General features: G+C 44.3%; 1 pseudogene; it reads right to left on the reverse strand.

Annotated features, from left to right (window-relative positions):
* Positions 1-1332: 1332 nt before the first annotated feature.
* LOC148864733 (thaumatin-like protein) lies at positions 1333-12627 on the reverse strand (annotated as a pseudogene).
* Positions 12628-23404: the final 10777 nt, after the last annotated feature.

A 23404-nucleotide genomic window follows, 5' to 3' on the forward strand; every position in this document is an offset into this window, starting at 1 on the left:
ATTAGCCCTAATAATTCTAAAACTTAATTATGCTAATAAATAATTAATTGCTGACATTAATTATACTAATTATCCAAGTTTACTCGAAGAGGAGGGACTGTAACCTTAAACATTAATAGTATCAATTTCCATTAAATAATTAATTAACTGTTAAAATAGTAGAAAATAATAATAATAATAATAATAATAATAATAATTAACAAAAAATAGAAATTAACAGAAAATAATTGAAATTAATTACATTTTTGGACTTTATTGTAGGGCTAGGCATTGTCATTAATAAGTGGTAAAGCCCGATCCATACTCAGTTCGAGACCAGCCCATGAACAGGTTTGGATTTTAAAACTGAATTGGATAGGAAACTGTTATGGGTTCAGTTTCTGATTCAAATAGTCTGGTCATTCAAACTGAATAAATCAATGGATCAACGATTTGATCACTCGGATTAGCGGTTCATTGAACAATCAACGGTTTTTATTAAAAAACGATTCATTGCCTTAAACCCATGCATTTTTGCATGGTCCATGTTTCGTAGGGGAGTGATTACTAATCACTGAATTGGTTACGAGATCCATGCATGTTGCGTGTGATTAATTGTTTTTCTTTTTGGGTAGAAGTTATCACTACGAATCCGGTAACCTCTGAGAATACCCTCTGTCCCTTTCTCTCTCTCTCTCTGGTTAACAACCTCCCGGTTATATTCCTACGGTCGAGTCTTGGTTCGCAAAACTCCTTTTGAACGCACCTACATCTTGACAAAAAATGCCTTGTTTCAAATACTACTATTGAGATTTTAGTTGAGAGATACATACCTCTGAGTGAAAGACAATGGAAGAGGTGGGATATCTTGGCCCCGGATCGGATGTTGAGCTTTTCTACCAAAACAGATGGTACCCAGCGACTATCGTGCGTTCAAAGAAAGATGGGGAAAAAGATATTATGAAATAGACTGTCGATTGTCCATCGACAAAAGTAAGTAACAGCATCGGGACTGGTATTATCATCCGGAGATGTTTTCAATACGAAACAGAAATGTGCCCTGGGACACTGTGGGGTGCTCTCTTATAGGGCACAGATGTGATCTCAATGAATTGTGATCCGTTACCTATTTTTTTGTTTGATGAAATCAGAAGTTTGAAGAAACTTTATGGGGTTGCTGGCTTAATTAGGCCTCGGCAGCAGCCTCCTCCCCTAAGCTCATCCTCATGGAAGAAAGGGGGTTCTGTTGAGGCGGTCTTGAGAACTTTTTGGATGAATGGAACGGTAACCGATGTTCTTTGAAGATTTCAAGTATCTTGTTGAATTAGTGGAGGGATTTGAAGATGGTGAATTTTATTTCATGGAAGATTTTGAAGAATAAGAGTTAAGGTTTCCTGAAGAATGGATTGTTGGAAAAATGTTTCTGATTTGAGTCCACGAACCATCAATCAACTCAAATCTTATCGTGTTCAAGTGACAGAGATTTGGAACAGGGGATTATAGCTGATAGGGGTAATTTTGACCCTTAATGTCAATAAAAACAATATTTTTAATAAAATTTGTAAAATAGGTTAATTTTTTTTTAAATATCTAATAAGGATAAAAAATCTGTTCATCTTCTTCCTCTTACAAATCATCCATCAAATGTTGATTACTCGATTACAACTGTAATTTCTGAAAGATCATATAAGAGAGAAACACTGGTTAATTATAGCCTTAGTGAGAGAGAGAGAGAGAGAGAGGAAAGGATCTAATGGTGAGGACAAAATGTGACCAAATAGCTCCCACCACGGCAGGTGCCAATGCTAGTTGGGTCATCATAGGCGTAGGAATAAGCCTTGGGACAAGCAGACTTGATCCTGGAATAAGCAGTTGGCTTGCAGGACTGATGAGGGTTGCCGTAAGTCCCGGTGCAACAGTATTTTGGCGACTTGAACGCAAAGCAAGCGCTCTTACAAGCCACCACCCGCCGGTTGGCGCGAGATCAGACTTGCAACCTGACCGGGCACATCTCATTCAGATCGCTAATGCAGCCTGCGTAGTTGCACTTGCCGGTGCCCCTAAACAGGGTGATGGAGATGGGCAGGTTGTAGTCTTCGTCAAGGCTGACGTCGTAGAAATCTTGTTCCCCGAATGTGATCTCGGCTAGGGTGGCTGGGGGTGTCCCACCGAGGCCATAGCAGTAGTGGTTCCCGCCACAGTCGGTGACACAGCAGCCTCTGCCAGAGGCGTCGAAGTATCAGTCCTAACGACCCCAGATGCGGCCGGACCAGCCGGCCGGGACGTTGAGGGAGTAGGCTTGGTTGGGGTTGAGCTTAAATCCACCTCGGGCGATGATGGGCTTGCCTGCACCTGGTTGAATGCCTGGCCATACTTGGTGCGAGCATTTGTTGTACAGTGCAATTGTCGTTGCTGAGACCTCAACTGAACAAAAGGTTAGCTAGCTTTCTTAGCTACTGTGTGTGTGTGAGAGAGAGTAGTGTCTTAAATCTTGAAGAGTTAATAAACAAAATATTAATATACTTGATTTACATTACTCAGAAGCCATTATCCAACTGAAGAAACAAAGGTAGAGAGAATGTAAGGCAGAGAGAGAGAGCGCGAGCTAAAGAAAAGGATGAAGAGTAGGGGTGAGAAAAAAACTGAAAATCAAATCAATCGAAATCGAACCGAAAAATTGGTTAATCGAACAATCGGTATACATATTTTTATGTATATTATATTATATATATAATATATATTTATGTATATTATATTATATATTTTATGTTTTTTATATATTATAAATTAATAAATATGCATTATATATAAATATATATTTATAATATATAATATATTATTTATTATTTAAATTATAATATTTTATATATATTTATATATTTTTTATAATATATATTGGAAAAAAAACAAAAACACGAGGAACCGCACCGGTCAACCGGTTAATTAATTATAATATTTTATATATATTTATATATTTTTTATAATATATATTGGAAAAAAAACTGACTGATTTTGGTTTGGTTCCGATTATCAGTTTTCCAAAAATCAATAGTATTAGTTCAGTTTTGAAAAATGCCCGTGAGCACCCCTAGTGAAGAGTAGAGTAAGAAGTAGGAATGACAACGGGGCGGGTTTGGGGCAGGGATTACACTCCCCATCCTCGACCCCGATCCCCAAATCACTCCCCATCCCTGTCCCCGATCCTCGACGGGGAAAGGAATCCCCCCTCCATCCCCGACCCCGACGGGGATGAATTCCCCGTCAGAGACCCGAATCCCTGAATTCCCCATCTATTGAGAGAAAGACTGAGAGTATGAAAGACAAACTAAGAGAGAGAGAGAGAGAGAGAGAGAGAGAGAGAGAGAGAGAGAGAGAGAGAGACCGTTGTGAGAGTTTAGGTCGATGATGAGAGAGAGTCCGAAGGGTGACGGCGGTCGGCGACGATGACGAAGGTTGAAGGAAGATCTTTGTTTTGAGTATCTCTTCTCTCAGTTCTTTGGTCTCTATCGAGACTCGAGTATCTCTTCCCTCCTCTGTCTGTTGTCCGATGGGCGAGTGGGCAGTGGTGACAGTCTGTAACGGATGTTGGCGGTCGGCGAATCGGCGATGAAGACGAAGCTAGGGTTTATTGGTTCAGTCACCTCTCTTGTCTCTTCTCTCAGTGACTCTGTCGAAGACTAGTTTAGTCGAAGGGTTTTCTTCGAATGTTTATGTTTTACTGTTTTATGAATAAATTAATAATTATTATATAATATATATTATCTATTATATTATATATAATATATATAATTTATAATTATAATATTAATCGGGGGCAGGTCGGGGCAGGGATTGCATTCCCTATCCCTGTCCCCCAACCCAATCTCGTTGGGTTGGGGAGCCCGGGTACCCATCGGGGACAGGGAAAATTGCCACCCCTAGTAAGAAGAGGTGTCAGCATCACCTCCATGGTTGAGCAACTGGGATACTGAAGGTCTAGTTAAGTGTGTCGCTTTAGTATTAGAGTTTGTACGCTTATTTCAGGCGGTCTATTTTATTCGTAAATAAAGGAGAAGTGGGTCTTTGGTTTGGTATTGGCCTTGATGTGGTATAGTGGTAATTGTAAAAGATTGAAGAAAATAGTGGGGAAAAAGTGAGTCGTAGACTTGGCAAAAAGTTGACCCAACCCAACTCAACCCAACTCAAAAAAATAGGGTTAGGGTCTCATATTTAGCTACTCGAATGTAAAAATGACTCAACCCGACCCGGAAAAAACTGGGTTGAGTTGGGTCATGGGTCAACCCACTTTAATTTTTTCTATTTGGTCTTTACTTTTTATTGTTTACTCTTTAAATTGTTAATTGTTCAAGTTTTTTCTTTTATATTTAGAATTTTAAGGTTAATTCTTTAATTTTGACATTTTTTATGTAATTTTTCTTTATTTTTTAAATTTCAATTATTTTTTGGGATGACCCGAATTGACCCATGGGTCAACCCTAACCCAAACATTTAGGGATAGGGTCTAGCATTTGACAACCCAACCCAAAATCAACCAGAAGTACCTTAACCCAACTTGAACCCGACCCACCCAACCCAATTGCCAGGTCTAGTCGGTTGTGTTTTTGCAAAGAATGGGGCTCCTCTCTCTCTCTCTCTCTCTCATCTTTTCTCCATGAGAATGGGGCAACATTGCTAGAGGCGGAGTTGGAGGTGGTGGCGTTGGTCAGAGGTGGAGGCGAAGGCATTGCCAGAGGTGGCGACGGGCGGCAGTATTAATGAATAGTTTGCAAGAGGAAGAAGATGAACAATGTTTTTTCCCTTATTTGATATTTTTTAAAAAGTTAACTTATTTTAAAAATTTTATTAAAAGTATTACTTTTACTGATATTAGGGTCCAAAAGTTACCCTTATCAGCTATAACCCTTTGGAATATGCATCAAGAAAAGGTATTATTCTACTTCTGAATTTTGATTGATGTGAATTTATCATTTTATTATCAATACAAGGAAAAATAAAAACTTAATAATATTTCTTTTTATTCATCCATCGTAAAAAAGAGAAATGTCATAGCTTGATACTATACATCTCCACTGTGTATTGGGAACATCTCTCGGTGATAGTATTAGAAATGATTATGTCATCATCAGAAAATGTTTCCAATACACACTGGGAATGTGCTGTGGGACATTGTGGGGCCCCATGTGAACTCCTATGTTATTGTTCTCTATCAAACCTGTTCACAGGTTGTGGCCGATTTCGAGCTAGAAATAGAAAATGATGAGGCCCTGGTCAGAGTCCCATCCTCTTGATAAAAGTGTTTTGTTAACCGAATTGCCCCTTGATACAATCCTGCCAATTAAGCAATTTTGGCCTAACCAACCCCCTCTCTCTCTCACACACAATCTTGCTTTCCATTCTTTGTTTTCCATCTTCATTTTCATCTATATATTATTAATTTATTAAAAGAAAAATAAGGCCATCATCTCTTTAGTTTCTATCTTCATTTTCATCTATTGATTGTCTTTGGTCTAGACAAGTGATGAGGGGTGATTTGGCCCAACCTAGTAACTAAAGGACACATGGACACGACCTGCCAGTAGGATAACAACTCAACAGGGAGAGCCTTGTTAGTAGTTTGGGAGCCCGAGTGTCGGGCACCTCGGTACCAAAGCCACTTTGGCACCCGAATACCAAAGTGACACGTAATCGACTCCAGAAGCTTCTTAGCGGACTCTGAATCCCCTGAGATCACGCCGCATAACAATAGGCCTTATCCTCTCCCCGCTCGGATTGGAAGGTAACGATAGACTTTATTGACATTACCCTCCTTCTAAAGTGGAATGGATCCCATTTATGCGAGCTGAGGATCCCAGAGCTATTTCGTGAGACCCACGACAACTCAACTATATAAGGGCATTGACCCTCAAGTCCAGGTATGCGCGATTAAGTGCATTCTAGCTCTCCTATTTCTCAAACTCTCAGCTCGTGCATCATTAGCAAGCTTTTCCAATTTAAACAGAACTTCAATGCTAAATTCACCTCTAAACTTCTCAGGTATTTTATATGTAAACCACTGAAATAAACAAGATTAAAGAATAAAAGAAAGAATTACTAATTTGTACTCTCGAAAGTCTCGTAGACTCAATTTGCCTGAAATTTTTTGTGTATATTAATGGAGGATATATGTGGCTGCCACCAATGAGATTCATTGTTTGTCATGGAGTTTATTCGGATTTTGAGTCAGTATTTTTAGGGCTTGCAATCTCATAACCGGATTGTTGGTCTGCTTCTTTAAACAGATCTCAAAGGACTGCTAATTAACTAGAAGGATACGATTTTGAATTTTTAGGGTTTTTCTTGGTTGGAGAACCAAACCTTTTAATTTAGGTATATTCCTGATTAGTACTCTGTACTTTGGGTCTAGTGTCACTTTGGTCCCTGAACTTTCAAATGCAACAATTCAGTACTCAAACTTTCAAAATGTAACAATCCAGTACCTACTGTTAACTAGCTGTTAATCGGTCGTTGAGTGGCATTTAAGAAAGACACAAATGTCCTTCAAATGTTATTTAATTTTCTTTATCAACCATCTAAACGTTAACAAAAATTAACAGTCCCAAATCCCTGCCTTTTCCATTCAAGAAAGTTGGAGTCACATTTGAGTGGGCATTCTAGTGACTCCAAGTTCCTTGAATACAAGAGGCAAGGATTTGATGTTGTTAACTTTTTTGTCAATGTTTGGATGGTTGATAAAGAAAATTAGAAGACACTCAAAGGGCATTTGTATCTTTTTCAAATGCCTTTTAATGGCTGGTTAACAGCTAGTTAACAGTAGGTTCTAGATTGTCATGTTTTAAAAGTTCGGATACTGAATTATCGCATTTTAAAATTCGGGGATTAAAGTGGCACTAGCCCAAAGTACAGGGTACTAATCTGAAAATTTCCCTTTAATTTAATTTAATTTTTCTATCTAACCTCCTCTTTATGAATAAAGATCTATTTATGTAAACCAATTCGGCTTTTGGTTGTTTTATGTACTTAATCATGCTTCTCTCTTGAGTTTTGAACTAACTGGCAACGATCCTACAGAATCCTTCATTAATTTTGATTAAAAAGTTCCTTGTCCACTTGAATCTAGAATTTGACAAGCCGCAAAAGATCTTGAGTCCTCTACTGATGGGCGGTTTTGAGAACTCGTCTTAATGGTCTCGAACGATTCCCTTAGTTGAGTGTTTTTGCATAGAGCAATAACACTCCTAGTTTCTTCTTACAAGGAGGAAACAGTTTGAGGATATTTTTATTGATGAGAGAAAATAAAATATAAAAAAAAAAGCTTGTCCGTAAGAGTTCCTATCAAGATATTCTTTGGAGCCTTCTCTCTGCAGTCGAAAAAGAATGGCCTTAAGAGGGTAGGACTGATTTGTCAAAAAACTTGACCTTCTGTACAGCTAAAACTTTATTAATTTTTCTGTAAAAAGTCCTAATTATTATTATTATTATTATTATTATTATATATTAAATATTTTATTAATTATTATATATATTTTGAAGGGATAGGAAATCCATCACATGGACGCCCAAAGATTGCGGAATAAGTGGACAAATTTCAAAAATTTTTCTCTCCCTTCAACTGGGAATCGAATTCCCTATTTAGAAAATCATATTTTCAAGGATCATTCTTGAACTATAAACTAGACCAGATCTGAACCAAAAGGAGTAGGAAGAGATAATACTTGATACAGAGAAATAATATCTCTTAATTGAGGTGTTCACGCCCAAGGAAGGATCCAAAATCTGCTCCCACTGAACATGGCGCAGTGCAGGGTAGAGCAGAATCAACAGTGTTTTTCCAAAAGAACTTGATCCTTCTCAAGAATCACCTGGACGGCTTGTGAATACAACTCCCACCAATCTTTTCTCCAAAAGATTGGAATCAAGATCCAATATTGATTTCTCCCAAGGAATGGAGATCAAACTGCTGTAGGCGGCGACTGCAGGAAGGAGGCGGCAAGAGAGTATTTGCAGGGAGCAGAATTCTCTCTTCTGTGATTTCAGCTCTGAAGACAAGACTATTGCTTGTGGTTTTCTGTTGTGTCTAAAGGCTACCGCCCCCTCTTCCTTTTATAGACTTAAAGGGATCAACTCCTAATCCCACTAGGAGTTGCTAACCCAAATCATATATGGATTAGAAGTCCCTTTAAGATAATGGATAACACTTATCTTATCTGCAGATTAGATCGACCATCTCCTAATCTAATTAGGTAGTTTCCAGATCTAAATCTTATTCAGATCTTGGACTCTCTAAGTGGATAGGGAGTGGGCCCAATCATATCAACTGATCTTATCTCAGAATTCGCCCCTTAAGTGACTAATCAAATTAGCCCAGTTCGAAATGGGCTTAAGGCCCATTTAAGGTTATGTATTCATTTAGCCTTCCAAACTGCTGCCCAGTTGGGCTTCCTTGTATGGCGTGGGACCCAAACATTGATCTATACATCAGCCACATGGGTTCAGCCCAGCCTTTGTTACAAGGCCTGGCCGAATGCACTGTTATGGACAGTGCACCCCCTGAAACCCATCAGATGGGCTCTATGGGCCCAACACTTACCCTAAGTGGTCATTGGGCCAAACCACCTTGTAACACCCAGGGACTGTGGGCAGATGCAAGATTAGCCCATCAGGCATTATCCTCAATGGTCTTACACTTAACCTCTCAGTCCATAATGATCATACACTACCCGACAAGAGATGACCTCTCCCTCGGCTGCAAGGAACAGTATTGCACTCTCTCTTATATGGATCCCGGGAATTAAAACCTTTTGCAAATCATTTCGAAACCATAATTTATATACTTTTATATCTCATATAAAATATAATTTGCAAAACAAATCTCAACGATTGAAATCGGCTGCCGGCAGTCTTGGTTTCCATTAGTGAGAGTGCATCCCCGATCATTACCTTTGTCCGACAAAGGGGCTGATCCTGTCACTATGATCACCCACTCAGATTAATTCTCAGACTGTTCCAACATACCTAGGTTTTGACTCCCGCTAAGGATCTCACTGATTGGTACATCAAAGACAGCCTAATTCGACACCTAGTGCCGTATCATAATCGAGTCTAGGGATCGGGTGTAACTTTCAAGTTTTGCCTATCAATCTCCAAGGTCCAGGGCAATACTGGAAATCTGGTCCAGTTCAAAGATTCAATTAATCCTACACTGTATGTGCCTAGGGTCTCACCCCAGTAGCTGAGACAAGCCATCCCAACCGACTTGGTGGCACCACAGTGTCAGCCTTGTCAGGATAGATCTCCCTAGACCCACCCACTGGATGTGAATATTCTAAACTAACACGAGTCTCATTAAGTGTCCAGTTTAAGGGTATTACACAGAAACATACCAAGGGAACATGAATCAAATATGTACTTTTATTCATTTACAATAAACTCATAAAGTACATCATTTTGATTGAAACTAAGGGCATACAAAACTGTCTAACATATTTTATACATGTGTATATGTATATATGTATGTAAATATGTATATAATATTAAGAGGCTGGGTTTGGGCATAAACTGGACTTATTTTGAAAAACCTGAGCCCAAGCCAAAAAAATAGTTGGGCCTAATGTTTATAGCACATAACGAGCTGGGTCAGAGTAGCCCATGAACTGGTCTACTTTCTGTGTGTGGAATTTTTACCTCAGTCTAAGAAATAAAAAAATAAAAACAGCAAGTTGATTAGCTTCTCTTATAGAGTAGACATGCATCTAACTCTTTCTGCAATCTGTCAATAATGGTAGTCTAAATTTGTTTTATCAAAGGGCAGTCAAAGATGTAAGTATCATCACCAATAAGGCCCACTTTCGACATTCTGGATCCCCAGTTAAAGGGTCAGATGATTTAGTTGTAAATATACCTTTGGAGTGGAACCAAATCTTGAAAGAACTCACTTTTCCAACTTCTATGTTCCCAATTAGAGATGCCTATTTGGTATTAAAGTCAATAATCTTGCATCTCTTAAAAGAGTTAATTTAACTCTTCAGGCTAAACTGGAGAAATAATTATCTTTGGTTGTAGTTGCCTTTATTTATCTATTGGGTTCTTTATCATGTTCTCAATATCTTTAATATTACAGTTAAATTGAAGAAACTCAACTAGAAATCAATCCGAAATATGCACAATAGACCGCTGTAATGTCTCATGGATCGGGATGTGGGAACAGCTGGTGGCAGCAGATCAGAGCCCATTAGAAATTGGTGAAACTGTGGTGCAGAGGGGTTCAGAGTACATAAATTTTTGGAATTGCCTCTAAAAGATTTTTTTTTTCCTTGAGAAGGTTTTGTTGTAGATGGGGTTTGGTGCTAAATGGGTTAACTGGGTGCTTCAATCTATAACCATAGTCTCGTATAGAGTTCTAGTTAATGGTTGCCCAAGTAATAAATTCTATCCTGAAAGGGGTTTAAGGCAACGAGATCCTTTGTCCCCTTACCTATTCTTACTTTGTTCAAAATCCTTGTCTACTAAACTTATAGAGCTTGTGATCCAAAAGAAGATTACTAGCATTTCAATCACCAGAAACTGTCCAACTATCTCTCACTTGTTTTTTGTAGATGACAGTTACATATTTACCAAAGCAAACTTAGGGGAGGGGCATATTCTCTTGGATACTTTCCAAATCTATGAAGAAGCCTCTGGTCAACAGGTAAATTTCTCAAAAATTGAGATTTTTTTCAGTAGAAACTTGCATCCTAAAATTCAAAGGATGAAGGCCAAATTCCTTAAAATGAAAAAAGTGGTTACCCCATCTATTTATTTGGGGCTGCCTACAAGAATTGGTAAATCAAAAAAGCCTTATTTAGTTTCCTAATTGAAAGAGTGGAAAAATTATTGTTGATGATGCGCGATCTGGTTAAGTCCTAGTTGCTGGTTATCTCGCCTTCGACAGAGCTGAAGGTGCCTGAAACAAGGAAGAAGCTGGAGATTTCCGGGGAGGAACCCGATTGGAACACTTCGAAGCTCAAGTTAGTACTCGTCAGTTCGAGCGTCATAACCTCTGCCAGTCGTCAGTTCAGGCATCATAACCTCTGCCAGTCGCCAGTTCGGGTGTCATAACTGCCATTGCCAGTTGCCAATTCAGGTGACATAACCACCACTGTCTTCCTTGTCAATGTCGTTCCTGCCACGTCTGAGATGGCGGTGGTAGGTGGCCGTTGGAGGGTGGCTGTCATGTGTCGGGCCCCTAATCAGTCAGGCACGCCGCCTCCGTGTACGGGTTTCCTGGGCGTCAGGTACGGCTGTTCAGTCAGGCAACTTGGAACCGAAGTGGTGTGTGAGGTGAAGTCTTGAGTTCGGATAGAAGTGTGGCCTGAACTGCCCAGGGGTGGGTCAGCTCGGGTTTTTGCCCTTTGCGCTCCTTGTCAGGCTCAGGACCTCCAAGGGAGAGCTTGGGTTCTTCCTTGGGGAGCTCGGGTTGTGGGCCCGCTGTTGTGTTGAGTTGGCGCTTCTGCCAGGTCACTCTCAGTTGCTTCCACATGTCGTGTGGCCAAGGGGTCGGGCCAAATCTCCCTCCATCAGTTGTCCCCCCACTCCCCGTGCTCGGGGTCCTAACCCAGCATGGGGAGTTCACGGGATGATGGGTGGATTTGCCTCGTGACGCCTTGGCCTTGGTTTGGAACTTCCCCAATCTGACCTGCTTGTTTTCTTGGCCTGAGCAGGATCGGCTTGGTTCGACCAGGGGTTAATCCCGGGTTGCATGCAGCTCATGCGCGGACGTAATCGATTTTAAATTTTTGAACATCAAAAATGCACGCCAAACTGACTTCTCCTTGGGCAGTGCACAACCGGTTTTGCAGGGAGCCGTTGGATGGTTTTGATCTTGGCCATTGATGTGCGAGTATAGTGGCTATAAATAGTGGGGGGCCACTGGTCACTTTTCTTCGCCATTCTTCAGCATTCGTTCCTTGAGCTCGCGTCCAAACCTGTCAGCTCGCATCATTTTTCATAGTTCGGTAGCTTTTCCCGGTGAGTCCTCAGCCTTCTCTTTGTTTCGTTGTCTAGCTCGGGTAGTTTAGATAGTCTCCTGGGGGTCCGATGCTGGTTCTACGAATCGAGTTGTTGCCCCCGACAGCCTTAGTGAGTTTGAGGTGGGGCCCGAGGTAGAGCTCGAGGAAGAACCCGTAAGCTGAGTCACCTCGGGTAGCTTGGCATCCACCTCCCGTTGAGGTCGGGTGCCAGATAAGTTTGGACCTTCCACTATGACGCCCGAGAGGCTTTGGTCCCTTATCGCCCAGTACAACCTGCCTGGGGAGTATACTTATATTTTACCCTCGGGCGACTTTCCTTGGGAGCACGGTCCGGACGAGATCGTGATATTCCGAGAGCAAATTGTTGCTGGGCTATGCCTTCCCTTCCACCCCCTTATCGTCGAGGTCATGAACCACTTCAGCATCATTGTAGGCCAGCTTCACCCGAACTCCATCTGCAACCTTATCGAGACCATCTCCCTTTGCTGCGAGCACTGCCTTCCTTAGGACCTGGAGATTTTTTCCGCTATTCTCATGCTTAAGAAACAAGCGGGTCCCCTGCCCGGGCGTAGGAGGGCCTACTACTTGTCACCTCGTCCGAGCTTCAAGATCTTACACGATCTCCCAAATAAGGTCCCGGCATGGAAGCGGGACTACTTCGTGGTTCGAAGTGCTACGGGGTGGCCGTTTCCTACTGAGTGGGGGTTGGCCATTCCTGACCCCGGGGTCGCATTAGACGAAGATACGGTGAAGGGCCTCTAGGACTGGGCCCGGCTTGGGCTCAAATGCAAAGTCTCCCTGACGGAGGACAAGCTTATTTAGGCCGATCTGAGTTCGGGTAGGTTTCTTGCTCAGACGAAGATACTTTTGCTTTTGTTTTTATTCTCGTCTTTTGACGCCGAGTTCTTTTTTGCAAGTGCTATGGAGGCAGAGAAGATTCAAGATGTGAGTCTGCTCGACGGTATGAAAAGGAGGAAGCATGCTTCTAAGCGGGTCTATGCAGATCCTTCCCGGGTTGCGGAGCTCGAGGCACCGAGAATGGAGCCTCCTAGGGAGTCCGAGGTGGCCCCTCCAGTTCAAGAAGTGGCAGGAGTCCCCTATGCTGATACTGCTTATACCCGGGCTGTGCCTTCAAACTCGGGAAGTCATGATGAGGTTGGGAGCGTGCTGACGCCGAGCTACGCTCTCCGAAAAAGCAAGAAGGCTACTTGTCCCGAGGAGGTCGTGGCGTGGGCTGATCTTCCTACAAATCTCATAGGCGCTCATGCTGCCTCTCACGCCATGGTGGTAAGTCGAAGTAGTGTTTGTTTTTTTTGTTTTTTTTTTTTACCGAGCTGATTTGTTCTCGTTCTGGCAAGTGAACTGCTCTATCCACGCTTTGGCAATCTAGGCGGAGAGGGGCTTGAAGCGAGCACAAGTTGCCGAAGCGGCTTCCCGTGCTGCACGAGCCGAGCTAATGATGTCTCGGAGGGACAAAGAGGCCTTAGGAATGGTGGTGAGACACATGGCGGGCCTGAAGCTGGACCTGGAGCATCAGGTCGAGTACCTTCAGGATGATATCAGGGAGAAGACTGAGATCTTCTCTCGGGCCATCGAAGAGGTGAAGGCGAGATTACATCACATCGCCGCGCTTTGACAACATGATGGTGAGCTCATACAGAAGGGGTTTCAAGTTGAGCCGATGGATGATAAGGAACACGTACCCTGAGCTCAACATTAGTGCCATAACCACCTCGTGCATCACTCCGGAAATGGCTGCTGCAGTTGACGAAGAAGCGGATTCCAAAGACGAAGCTGGTCCTTCGGGTATCGTCGAAGTCCCTTCTGAAGGCGAGGAAGATGTACCTCCGGGCTTGTGAGCTCGTTGCTGTTGTGCTTTCATTTTTTGTTTTTTTTTGGATGAAGTGTAAACAAGTTTATTTTGCAATGAATAGTTCCCCTTTTTTTGGTATAGTGTTGGGTAGTTATTTCCCTTTTTTTGCAATGAATAGTTCCTGAGGCGGGTTATCATAGTAAGGCTATACGCCTGACCTGTTCTCCGCCCAGTTTAGTTAACATAAGTTGAATTGGGCCCTGGGCTATGCACCTCGGGATCCATACTCGTGCAGCTTATTGTTGATAAGGTGTCGAGGTCATCTTTAGCTCGGCCTTCGGGGCCTTAGGGTGTCGAGGTCTTTGTTAGCTCAACATTCAGACCCTTGGGCTTTGGTAGTGGCTCATGGCTTGCTTAGTTTGATAATTTATAGGTAAAATCGTCTTAAGTTGATGATGTTCCATGCCAGGGGTATTTGTTTACCCTCCAGGGTCTTGAGCTCGTATGCTCCCCCGAGTGCTCTTTTTACTTGGTAGGGTCCTTCCCAGTTTGGCCCGAGTTTGCCAATGTCGGGCTCGGGTACCATGACCTTGCAAAAAACCAGGCCGCCAACGCGGAAGTTTCATCTCTTAACTCTGGCGTTGTAGTACCGAGCTACCCTTTGCTTGTACGCTGCGGTCCTGATGTATGTGAGGTCCCTCACCTTGTCAAGTAGGTCGAGGTTGGTATGTAGCTCGTCGTTATTAGTATTGTCGTTGTATGCTTCCAACCGAAGTGAGGGGATTTCGATTTCGGTTGGGATGACTGCCTCCGTGCCATAGGTGAGGTTGAAGGGAGTTTCTCCGGTGGCGGTCTTCTCTATAGTTCGGTATGCCCATAGGACGCTGGGCAGCTCATCTGCCCATAACCCTTTAGCTTGGTCTAGCCTGGCTTGTAGTCCGCGGAGGATACTCTGTTCGTGACTTTTGCCTGACGGTTTGCTTGTGGGTGCGCAACCAACGTGAAGTTTTTCCGGATTCCCATGTCTTGGCACCACTTTTGGAATTTGATGTCCTCGAACTGCTTGCCATTGTCGGAGATCAGTACCCGAGGTATCCCGAAGCGGCTCACTATGTTCTTCTAGAAGAAGTTCTGGACGTTTCGAGCTGTGATGGTTATGAGAGTTTCAGCTTCAATCCACTTGGTGAAGTAGTCTACCACCACTACTAGGAACTTCCTTCCTCCTGTTGCTAGCGGAATGGCCTGAGTAGGTCGATACCCCATTGTGCGAAGGGTCATGGGCTAGTGAGGTACTTGAGGTCGGCGACGGGCTGGTGGTGAATATTGGCATGCTTTTGGCACTTCTTGCACTTTCTGATTTTCCCGACGGCGTCTGCTTTCATTGTTGGCCAATAGTACCCCTATCGTAGTGCCATTTGAGCGAAGGCCCTACCCCCAGGTGTCCGCCACATAGGCCTTCATGAATGCCGCGGAGTATGAGCTCGACTTCGGGAGGTCGCAAGCAGCACAGGTAAGGGAGCGTGTATGATCTTTGGTATAGTCGTCCGTCTATCATGACGTACTTGGTTGTCTGGCGCTCTACCCTCTTGGTGGCGTTGCGTTTTGTGGGGAGGGTTCCATGTAGCAGGAAGCTCGTGAGTGGATCAATCCAACTCGGTTCTGCTTGGGTGACAGGAGCGACCTCCTCTGCCCCCCGGAGAATGCTAGGCCGAGGTAAGTCCTCTATGTACACAGTTCTCATGGTGTTGTCACTGGTGCTGGCTAGCTGGGACAGGGCGTCGACCTCAGTATTCTCTGACCTTGGGATTTGCTTGATGAAGTGTGACTGGAAGCTAAGCAGAGCCTCTTTTACCTTTGCCAAGTAGGCGATCATAGTTGGCTCGTGGGCTTCGTATTTCCCTATAACTTGGTTGACCACAAGCTGGGAATCGCTATAGATAACTATGTGTTTTGCCTTTACCTCTTGCGCTAGAGCTAGCTTGGCAATCAACGCCTCGTATTCTGCCTCGTTGTTGGATGCTGCGAAATCGAAGCGTAGCGCGTACTCTAGTTTCATGCCACTCGGACCGTGGAGAACTACACCGGCTCCGCTGCCCTACTGATTTGAGGAGCCATCCACATGAAGGATTCAGGGCTCTTCATCCCAGTTCGCGCTCGGCCTAACCAGGAGAGATACCAAACAGGGTGCGACCTCACGGGGCTCGGACTCAACCGGCCTGGGAGAGCTCACCCGAACCGGGGGTCTCGTGCTCAACAGGGTTGAGAACCTCGGAGCTGAACGTGCATTCAGCAACAAAATCCGCCAAGGCTTGAGCTTTGATAGCGGTTCGTGGCTTGTACTGGAGGTCGTACTCACTGAGTTCGATGGCCCACTTCGTTAATTGACTGGAGACCTCGGGCCTGAGTAATACTTGGCTCAAGGGTTTGTCGGTGAGGACGATGATGGTATGGGCTTGGAAATACGGACGGAGTTTGCGGGCCGCAATGACCAGCGATAGGCTAACTTTTCTATCTCCGGGTATCTTGTTTCTGCTCCCTGCAATATTTTACTAACATAGTAGATGGGTCATTGGACCCGATCTGCTTCCTTTACCAGTACCGAACTGACCACTTCATCGCTTGCTGAGAGGTACAATTCTAAAACATCGCCCTCTTCGGGCCGGGTCAATACTGGGATACTGGCAAGGTATCTTTTGAGCTCATCAAATGCGAGCTGGCATTCCGGGTTCCACTTGAACCCTTTGCCTTTTATTGCCTTGAAGAAGGGCAGGCATCGGTCTGCTGACTTAAACATAAAACGGCTCAGAGCGGCTATTATGCCATTTAACCTCTGAATCTCTTTTACTTTTCGGGGTGGTCTCATATCTAGGATGGCTTTTATTTTATCAGGGTTGGCCTCAATACCGCGTTGGTTGACGATGTACCCTAGGAACTTACCCGATGTGACACCGAAGACACACTTATTTGGGTTTAGTTTCATGTTAAATTGACGCAGAATTTGAAAGACAATGCAGATCTTGTATTAATTCATGCGAAAACTATGTCTTGACGACCATGTCATCTACATAACACTCTATTTTTGCGTCAATTAAGGGTTGAAACAACTTATTCACAAGCCTTTGAAAGGTTGCCTCATCATTTTTCAGTCTGAAGGGCATAACTTTGTATCAGTATAGGTCGAACTTGGCTACAAAAGAGGTTTTTTCCTCGTTGGCTGGGTCCATCCTGATTTGTTTGTAGCCCGAGTAGGCATCCAGGAAGCTTAGCAACTCGTGTCCCAAGGTCGTGTCCACTAGGGGGTCAATCCTGGGGAGGGGGAAGCAATCCTTCGGGCAAGCTCGGTTCAGGTCAATGTAGTCGACGCACATGCGCCACTTGCCGTTCGCCTTTTTTACCAGAACGGGGTTGGCTACCCAGCTCGGGTAATGAACTTCCCTTATAAAGTCTACTGCGAGGAGTTTCTTCTGTCTAATGGGCCTAACTACAGGGTCAGTATTGAGCTTGTGAGTTATGAGCTTAGGGTCTATGCCGGGCATTTCTGCCACGAACCAAGCAAAAACATCTAAGTTTATGAGTAAGAAGCATACCAGTTCGGATCGCAAGGGTTCTTCTAGGGACGCTCAGACATGAAGTGATCTGGCGGGGTCTTTTGTCGAGACAGGGACGGGAACAGTTTTCTCCATTGGCGCAACTCGCTCCTCGTTCTGTTCCACTAGTCGCTCCAGTTCGAGGCCGCCGATTACCTTGGCCTTTCTCTTGAGGGCGGTGATGTAGCACTTACGGGACTCGAGATGGTCGCCCTGCACTACCCCGATGCCGAAGTCCGTTGGGAACTTCATGGCCAAATAGTAAGTGGACATCGCGGCTTTAAAAGTGTGGGTGATCGGCCGACCTACTATGGCATTGTAGGGAGAGGGGGTCGCGACCACCTAGAAATCGTGACGGAGTCTTACTGTGTTGGGCCATGTGTCGACTTCCATAGGTACTGTGACCTTTCCTAGGGGTCTGACCTCTTCTCCGCTGAAGCTGACCAACGGGGTATTCGCGGGCTTCAAGTCACTTTCTCGGAACTGGAGTTTGTCGAAGGCCGCTTTAAAAAGGATGTCCGCCGAACTGCTAGAGTCAACGAGTATGTGCTGGACTTCAAAGTTGTTGACCTTTATCTTTATGACAAGTGGTTGTCGTGGGGGTAGTGGACCCTACGCACATCATCTTCGGTGAAGAATATGGGGTCTTCCGTCCTAGGCCACTTCAAGGGATTTTGTTCTTCTCTGGCGGCCTCCCGGGTTGATGCCCGAGCTGCTGCTAAGGTGCACCCTGCAACGATTGATCCTCCAACGATCACGTGGATTGTTCCCCGAATTGGTATTCCCTCCGGGGGCTGCTTTTGTGGTTCTGCTGGCCAGTTGCTGGACTCGGGAGTGTCTCTGTTGTGCTCTCCCTGCTGACCTGTCTTATTACTATTATTATTTTATTGTGCTGTACAAAATTTTGTAGATACCCGCGATGGATAAGTTCCTCTATCTCGTCGATTATTACAATGTTTAGTGCTATGACCGTGGTCCCTATGGAAACTGCAGTACAAGTTTTTATTCCTCTCGTTCGGGTTTTCCTTCAGACGAGGTGGCCACTTCACATACGGGGCGTCTTTGATCGTCATTAAAATCTCGGCCCACTTCACGTTTAAGGGTGTGTAGTCTGTCCGACCTGCTAAGGGAGCTCGGAACGGCTGGCTTGGCTTCGTCTCCCGAGCTGGGTCTTTCCTTCTTCTGTCATCTGGGTTGAAGGGCTCGCCTTTCCTCTTCCTTTTTTCGATCCCGCTTTCAGTCCTTTGGTTGATCTCCTCCTTTGTTCTCATGAATTTGTTCGCAAGCTTGAGGAATTCAGCCACGGTCACAGGCTGGTTAACTACCATGTGCCACTTGAACTCCTTGTGTGTCACTCCCCTCTTGGCTGCCGCGAGCTGCACCGCGGGGTCTAGGCGCGGTATCTGCAAGCACGCGTCATTGAACTGCTTGATGTAGCCCCGGATGGACTCTCCTTCCCTCTGGACTGTTTTGAAGATGCTCTCCTCGGTTTGGGGGCACCGCTTGCTGGTAACAAAGTGCGCGGTGAAGACCTACATGAACTGGGTCCAGCTTCTTATTGACCTGGGGGCCAGGTTCCTGTACCAGGTGCGGGCCACTCCCCTAAAGGTGGTAGTGAAGGCCACACACATGCAGGGTTCACTGGTCCTTGCCAGGTGCATTTGGGACTAGAAAGCATCGACATGGTCATTGGGGTCAAAGGACCCATCATACTTGTCTAGAGAGGGGAGTTTGATGAGAGGGGGGAAGGGACTGAGAGAATAGGGGGGCGATTTTTACCTCGTCCGAGCTTGTTTCTTCTTTACCTCGTCCAAGATGTTGACTTGGAGTGCCGAGCTCAAACTTGAAGTTGGTTCTGGCTAGTCGCCATAGGGACAATGGCCGGTTCGACAAAGGTTGTCTCGATAGGGAGGGGAAGGGAAACATTCACAGGTGCCACCATGTTTGGTGCATTGAGGCTAGGGATTTCGTTCGTCGATAGAGGGACGGTGAACTGCCCAATGCATATAGTGGCGGGCTGAGGGTATTCCCCTATAGCATTCAAGTTGGCGTTATGCCTGTTGCTGCTAGAAGAAGCCATGGAAGCTAAGGTTTCATTGAGAGAGAGAGAGAGAGAGAGAGAGAGAGAGAGAGAGAGAGAGAGAGAGAGAGAGTTAAAGGTTAGGGGAGGCTTTTTGAAGTCTTCCCACAGACGGCTCCAAATGATGATGCGCGATCTGGTCAAGTCCTAGTTGCTGGTTATCTCACCTCCGACAGAGCTGAAAGTGCCTGAAACAAGGAAGAAGCTGGAGACTTTTGGGGAGGAACCCGATTGGAACACTCTAAAGCTCAAGTTAGTGCTCTTGAGAAGGCAAGGGGAAACAATGGATTTCAAGACTAGAAAGCACAAAATATCATGTACCCCCTTCTTTGGGAGATGGGGGCCTTTTATAATCACCCTGTACACTTACTTCCATACCTCTGCTAGTCCGGGCATCACTGCCTCTGCCAGATCAGGTGTCATTTCCTCTACCAGATGCTGGTTCGGGCATCATAACCTCTGCCAGTCGTCAATTCGAGCGTCATAACCTCTGCCAGTCGTCGGTTCGGGTGTCATAACCGCCATTACCAGTCGCCAGTTCGGGTGTCATAACCTCTGCTAGTCGCTAGTTCGGGTGTCATAACTTCCATTGTTTTCCTTGTCAAGGCCGTTCCTGCCACGTCTAAGATGGCGGTGGCAGGTGGCCGTTGGAGGGCGGTTGTCATGTGTCAGGCCCCTAATCAGTTAGGCACGCCGCCTCCGTGTACGGGCTTCTTGGGCGTCAGGTACGGTTGTTCAGTCAGGCAACTTGGAGCCGAAGTGGTGTGCGAGGTGAAGTCTTGAGTTCGGATAGAAGTGTGGCCCGAACTGCCTCGGGATGGGTCAACTTAGGTTTTTGCCCTTTGCGCTCCTTGTCGGGCTCAGGACCTCCAAGGGAGAGCTCGGGCTCTTCCTTAGGGAGCTCGAGTTGTGGGTTCCCTTTTCTCGGAGCTTGGGTTGTGGGCCTGTTGTCGTGCCGAGCTGGCACTTCTGCTAGGTTGCTTCCATGTGTCGTGTGGCCAAGGGGTCAGGCCAAATCTCCCTCCATCAATTGTTAAAGTGGCATGAATCTTTACTCTCTCAAGCAAGAAAGCAAATTTTGTTAAAGGTAGTAGCTAGTTTTATCCGAAATTATACCATCTCTTGCGTTTTGGTTCCCAAGGATGTTTGTAATGAATTGAGAAGAATTCAAACTAAATTCTAGTGGTGAGGTCCAAACAAGTCAAGGAAAACTCATTGGGTAAGTTGGGAGGCTCTCAGTAAAAATAAGTTGGCAGAGGGTTTGGGCTTTAGTAAAATTTAATCTAGCTTTATTAGCAAAGCAAGCGTAGAGGATCTGTAGATAGGAGGACAACCTATGGATTAAGGCTAGATACCTTAAAGGTAAAAATTTCCTAACTTCTAGGCTTCCAAAACAGTGATCTTGGGGTTGACAAAGCCTTATAGCTACAAGAGAAGTCATCTAAAAAAGTTGGGCTGTAAATTCAGGAACAGAAGTCAAGATTTAGTGGGTTCATGGGAGAAAATGGGAGAAGATGGAATGTTAGACTGATTGAGGAAAATTTCGGGGGGCCTATAGCAAGAAATATCCTAAGCATAAACTTGATAGTGGGTTCATGGGAAGACAAGATTAGATGGACGCTTCATTCAAGTGGTCTAAAATATGCAAAGCAAAAATTGACCCAAAGATAAAAAATTTCATTTGGAAATGTTGTAGTAAAAGAAAATATTTTTAAAAGAAATATTGCCTCAAATGATATCTACCCTATTTGTCATCAACAGATTAAGTCACTAATGCCTTGCTTATTGTCAACACCCAATTTTGCTTAGTCCGCCACCTATACCTCCCAATTCACCCTAAACGCCCGATCAAACTCATCCAGCCTCGCTAAAACACTCAAAAACCCAGAAAACCCAATTTTCAGCCCCAAAGCCTTCAAATTCACCATTAAACTAGCCTGATACCTATCCGATGGCCCCGATTAACCCTCACTTACACCTCAACAATTAGATCATACAAAATATCAGATCCCGGACCTCTGAAAACACCTACCCATGAAATTTGAATTCAAGATTCCTTCGTTCACCCATCCATCAAACAAAGATTCCATTTTGACCCTTCTCACACCCCCAACCCATATCCACTTGTTCCGAACACTTCTAAACCAATCAAACCTTGCCAATCACCCCATAATGCCAGTAAACTCATACATATGAAATTCCAGCTCAAAACACCTCCATTTACCCTCAATCATACCAAGATTCCATTTCAATGCCCTATATTGATTGGATTATAAATCTGCCCGATCTGGGCTCAGTTGGCTCAACCTAACCATACCAATCACCTCAGACTGCCTAAAAACCCTACCCTATGAAATTCACCCAAAACTGCCTTTATTTGCCCCTTCAGCACAAAAAGAATCCACTTTGAACCCCCAAATTAATCAAATCCACCCCTTTCCAAATCTGCCCAATATGGGCCCAATTGGGACAATCTAACCCCATCAATCAATTCAGGATGTCCAAAAACCCCACCTTATAAAATTTTGGCCAAAATTACCCTCATTAACCCTTTCATTAAAAAGATTCCATTTTGGTCAATCTTATTGGTTCGTACACACAAACCCACTCCCTGTGGTTGGTCCCTTCTCAACCCTTCATTTCTGACTAAAAAATCTCTGCCCTTGAACCAGTCCCCTCAGGTTCAGTTTCCCAGACCGATTCTGACCCAGGTTCTTAAAATTTTGAAACTACCCGTAAATTTGGTAAAATTGCAAAACCCCTGCATTCAATATAAAAAATGCTTGAACCTTCATTTACCCTAATCGGAGAAGTTTCCAAAACAAGAACTAGTCAATCTATCTCCCCCCTTTGAACGAAAACCAGAGGAGCGGCGGTGAACCAGCGGCGCTCCCTTCTCTTGGTCACTCCCTCCTCTCTTTTCTCTCATCCTCCTTCTTCTTCCTTAGACCACCCGAAAATCCACTATTCATCACCCCCTTCCTCGAATCCGAACTGAAGCAAAAGTAGAGAAAAGGAGGGAACCTCTTACTGTTCATCGTCATTTTCGCCCAAACTATCGGAGGCGGCGACGATTTCGTTTCATTGTGAAATTTTGCAGTTGATGTAATCTTTGGGTTCAAGAATCTTACAATGGGAAGCAACCAATTGTTGGGAGGATGATTCATGGATACATGACTCTAGAGAAGATTCATGGATACATGATTCATTGGTCACGTGCTCTAGAACAGTTTCAAATTCTAACTAGGGTAAATTTCTTAAACTACTCTTATGGTTTAGCTAATTGACTAAGTGTACCCCTACTGTTTGAAAATTGACTGATGCTAGCCTTACTATTTTCGATAATTGACTAATCCTTCTTAGTCATTAACGTGTATCAATAGAAATGTGAAAAAAACTATTTTACCCTCCACTATAATTACTCGGATCTCTCCCTCTCCTCATTTTCTTCACCAGAACTACCAGAACCACTAGAACTATCGGAACGACAAATGATGACTGGATCTTAGATCTGAGTATCTCTCAAATCTTATATTTGGGTTCCTTGAGAACTACCGGAACTGCTACTCCTAAACTCCACTTCAAGGACAACACCGACGACATCAACAAAAGTCACATGTCTCTAGGGCCTCCTGAAATAACCTACTAAACTTCATGGACCACCAAGGCCGCTTGGACCTTCTTGTGCTTGTCGAAAGAGGAAAGCGAATGTGAGGAACAGGAAAAAAACTTCATCGGATCACCGAGGCCACCGTGACCTCCATGTGCTTGTCGGAAGAGAAAGACGAAGGTGAGGAATGGGAAAAGAACTTTATTGGACCACTGAGTGCTTCTGCTGGAAAGGCGAAGGCCGCTTGGACCTTCCTGTGCTTCTGCCGGTAATCAAACAATTGACAATGATGCTTTTTCTATCAAGAATCTGCCCTCTATATCTACCGAT

The sequence above is a fragment of the Nelumbo lutea genome, chromosome 3 (assembly GCF_056320005.1).
Source record: "Nelumbo lutea isolate HS-2025 chromosome 3, American lotus-T2T, whole genome shotgun sequence".
In the NCBI taxonomy this organism is placed as follows: domain Eukaryota; kingdom Viridiplantae; phylum Streptophyta; class Magnoliopsida; order Proteales; family Nelumbonaceae; genus Nelumbo; species Nelumbo lutea.